The sequence below is a fragment of the Lathyrus oleraceus genome, chromosome 3 (genome assembly GCF_024323335.1).
Source record: "Lathyrus oleraceus cultivar Zhongwan6 chromosome 3, CAAS_Psat_ZW6_1.0, whole genome shotgun sequence".
Lineage (NCBI taxonomy): Eukaryota > Viridiplantae > Streptophyta > Magnoliopsida > Fabales > Fabaceae > Lathyrus > Lathyrus oleraceus.
Genome location: NC_066581.1, coordinates 181,335,805 through 181,340,259, shown reverse-complemented (window position 1 = coordinate 181,340,259; position 4,455 = coordinate 181,335,805). Strand labels below are relative to the sequence as shown.

Here is a 4,455-nt window from a genome sequence, read left to right as displayed (position 1 = left end):
AAACCACGATGTGGGCATGCTCGTAACAACTCTTTATATCTCTCCCAAGCTTCGAACAACGATTCTCCTTGGTTTTGGGTAAATCTAGTTATATGGTTTCGAAGAACGACGGTCTTACAAGGGGGAAAATATCTAGCAAGGAAAACTCTTCTAAGGTTATCCCAAGTCGTAATGGAATTGGGTGGAAGGGAATCTAACCATGATAGGGCTTTATCTCTGAGGGAAAAAGGGAATAATCTTAAACGTATTGCCTCAGGAGAAGCTCCATTGGTTTTAAAAGTATCGGCTAATTGAAGAAATATTTTTAAATGTTGGGTTGGGTTCTCAGTAGCGAGACCTGCAAATTGTCTTTGTTGTACTAGTTGCAACAGGGATGGTATAAGTTCAAAATTATTAGCTGGGATAGTTGGGTTTACTATACTAGAACTAGGTTCTTAATTAGATGGTTGAGCGAAATCCTTAAGAGGTATTTGGTTTTGATCTTCGGCCATAGCTCTCTTAATTCTATGAAAGAATAAACGTGCGCGAGTGTAACGTACAGGTTCCGCCAGAGGATATACTAAGCTTAAACTTCCGGTACTGCGAGTTCTTCGCATTGACCGGCGGGAAATAGCCTAAGTCGAAACGATATAACAATAGGAAAATGAAATTTGACGAAATTGGTCCCCGACAACGGCGCCAAAAACTTGATGCGGTGCTTTTCGCAAGTATACGAACGCGTCAAAGTAATATAAAAGATTTTCGAATCCACAGAGACCATGTGTCAATCTATCGTTATCTATTGTTATGGTGTTTATCAAAGGCAATCAAAATAGGTGTTTTTAGAGTGTGCAATGAAAAGTAAAGTGTTGAATAAAGATTAATTAATAAAGACAGGGTCGAATGTAATTCACGTAATCAATTAATAATCCAAGTACTTGCTAATAGAACTACTTACGGGCAATGTTTCCTACTTTGAAAAGAACTAATTTAACAAGAACTGTCGCTTTCGCGTATTCAGAACCGAGTTGTACTCCCTAATCAAACCCTCTTATTGTCACTTATAAAAAGGCGCGCATTGTGTTATAGTAGTAAACCTATTTCTAAGAAATATAGTATCTTGACTAAGTTAAAAAGTATTATAACCTGGATTTCTTAACCAAAAGAGGTTCTCACGAACCAGACTCTAAACTTATAAACGCGTATGAAAATAGTTTTAAAATCTCTTTTCTTCTTAAGTTAAAACTCCTAATGAACTAAACAAAGCGCTTTCGCTATTTTTAAAATAGTTAAAAACAATTAAGTTTAGATAGACGTTGGACGGCTTTCGATCTTTCCCAACGGAATTGAAGTGCGGGAAAACTTAAGTTGAAAGTTAAAATAACCCTTAAGTGTTTCTACGAACAATTGTACGGATTATCTGTTCGATTACGATCCTTACATTCTAACCTTATAAATTTAGTTAGACATGGTAAAGTAAAAGTGCATTAATTTAAATAAAAGTAGTGCGAGTGCAGAAAGTAAATAAAAGTAGTGCGAGTGCGGAAAGTAAATAAAAGTAGTGCGAGTGCGAGAAATAAATAATTTAAAGCGAGTGCGAGGAAATAAACAATTTAAAGCGAGTGCGAGGAAATAAACAAAGTAAAGCGAGTGTGAGGAAAATAAATAAAGTAAAGCGAGTGCAAGGAAATAAATAATTTAAAGTGAGTGCGAGGAAATAAATAATTTAAAGCGAGTGCGAGGAAATAAATAAATTAAAGCAAGTGCGAGGAAATAAATAAAGTAAAGCGAGTGCGAGGAAATAAATAAGATAAAGACAAGTAATAAAAACCTGCTCCAATCGGAGGGCTGAGTAAATTGCAATGCGGAAATGAAAATGGCGGCAGGTTTACTTCCTTCCAAAGTGCTCCAAAATCGATTACAGATTCTATCATAGACTCGATTACACAATTGTTGTAACACTCCAATGCGAAGCGATTACCACTTTAAAATACTGAATATTTGCCTAAGTGGAACAGAGTTGCTTCTGAGTTTGCCTCTGTTCTAAGTTTGGATGATTGTAAAAGAAATTTCGAGTTTCTATTTATAAGCGAGTAAAAAGATGGAAATGACTTGGATGCCCTTCAACTTGAAAATGGGAGGGAAACTGTTTTCCTCTTGTGGCGCCCGCCACTAGGCCATGACGCCCGCCACAAGCACAAAATGAGGCGCCTTAGTGGAAGTAGTGGGGAAACGTGGGAGTTGAGGGAAGTTGAGCTTGGACACGTCATGGCAGGGTCTATGGCGCCAACCATGGGGTAGGCCACAAGTACAAAATGCTGAATTTTAAGGTTTTTGGCTCTTTTTCGCTCCTTTTCTCTATCGGGGCTCCGATTAAAGTAAAAACCTGAAAACAAAGGAAAACATAGTAATAACACAACAAAATGACAATAAAACAACTAGAATGCATGTGAAATCGGAATCGAAAATACGGTAAATTTCAGTGTTATCAAACTCTCCCACTCTTAAACCTTTGTTTGTCCTCAAGCAAAACATTATAAAGCTCATGAAAGAAAAACTGGTGTAAACGAGTGCTTCAGGTAAAAATTCTAAGTTCAAGTTGGGATGCAGTGATAGGTACTAACTGAGTGAACTAAGGGTATCATGATGACACTAATCCGCAAATACGGACATTAACTTCATTCATATATTAACCAACCCATATTATCCCATAATACATAGGCCTGCCTCCTCATCTCTTTTTGTGTCCTTTTCATTCAGGCGCAATCACATTAAGCCCGTTATCCGTACATGCTTCATAGTAGAGTGGCCTGTTAGTGATTATGATCTGAGAATGGGGTTTCTGGCACATAAATATGTGTAAACCCTTTTATTGGACCCAACTGTAGTTGTGGGGGATCGGATCGTAATCCGCCCTACCGAGTTCAGTGCCAGATACCTCTGAACCAACTAATAGCGGGTGAGTTTCTTTCTTTTTCTTTTTCTAGCTATTGTTTTTTTTACAATCTTTTGGTTTAAATGACTTTGTGAGGGTCACCTATACCGGAGTTGCCTTTTTGCTTTCTTTTATTTTTTTTTGTTTTGCTGGATCATTCACTTATTTGCATCGGTCCCCTACGTAAAGGATGCATAGGCCGGAGCTGACTGCTAGGATAAACTACTGAGGACTTATACGGAAATGATGATTAAGGCCATGGTATATGAGGTTTCGGGAATGATTCCTATATTTACGAAGTCTATGGTGCTAAAATAATACTAATGGTTCGCAAAGTTCTCCCAAGTAACCGCATCCTTACTCAAAACATGTCTTTCAAACCTTAAAGCTTTCGGAATAACACTGTTTTCTTTTGCAAAAAAATTTTGGTGGGGCTAAAGGTATGGGGAGATTCGATTTTGAAAATTAAATATTTAATCAAAATCAGTTTTTCATAAATATATATAAAAGAAATAATTTTTCAAAGCAATTAAAAGGAATATCAACAACATTTTAATGGATAGCAGGTCCTTAAGTGCAAAACATTAGAGGTTCCCCAAGCAGTTAACCCTTTGGGTATCCCTGGAAGTTTGTGTTGATTCAATTCCTCGACAGAGTATTTGTTCTCCCCGACAAAGCCTTGTTCCTTTTCCCTAGTTGAGTTGGTTGATTCAGGTACCCTGCGTCTTGTTACCCTCGACAGAGTTTCTGCCCTCCCCAGCGGTTTTTGTGAATATTCCCCAGTGGAATTTGTGTATTCCTCAACAGGGTCGATGTTTGTTTTGTTCTTCGTCAGATGAGATGTTTGATCTCCCCAGTAGATCGCATTGGTTCCCCCGCCAATCGTCAGTCGACTTGCTCCCTAGTCAGAGTTTCCTCCTGGTTTCTAAGCAGTTTATTTTCCCTGTAGGGTTGTCTCCCATTTTTATGGTGTTGACCTAAAATTCCCCACAGTTTCGGTGATGCGTCTCTTTCGTCAGCATATCTCCTCCTTCCCCGGTTAGGGTTGAGCCTTTTGGGATTGTTGATCTCTCTGTTCTCCAGCAATTGTCTCCATATTTTGTGGATTGACCGAGGATTGTACCGATGATTCAATTTCTTTGCGACACCTTCGTATCCTTTGTGATCATCCCTGTCAGCATAATCATCATATATATATACATTCATATAATTTCATAACTTCATTTTTGCATATTCGCATGTCTGAGTAAATTGTTGGTTGGAGATTCTCATTCCTTTTACGGTGGTACTTTATCCCCATACCAATTTCGGTGTCTGTCCCCCTTCAATTGTAGAGTGTCAGCCCCTTAGGCAGAAAGACTTTAACCTTTCTCCTCTTCCCCACTGAGTTTGTTTCCTCGTGGATGATTATTACTTCAGTTTCCTCCCCAGTTAATTATCTGGAGGGAATCACTCTCCTTGGGTTACATCCTCATTGGGTTGAGTCTTGATTGACCGTTTCTTTCTAGTTCTTACCTAGATAGATACTTTGAGCCCCCTAA

The 4,455-nt window shown here is 38.5% G+C and overlaps 1 non-coding gene across 1 annotated transcript; it reads left to right on the top strand.

Annotated features, from left to right (window-relative positions):
* LOC127133574 (small nucleolar RNA R71) lies at positions 1–107 on the top strand. The gene has a single exon (XR_007807529.1). It is a non-coding gene; the product is annotated as a small nucleolar RNA R71 (small nucleolar RNA).
* The last annotated feature ends 4,348 nt before the right edge of the window (positions 108–4,455 follow it).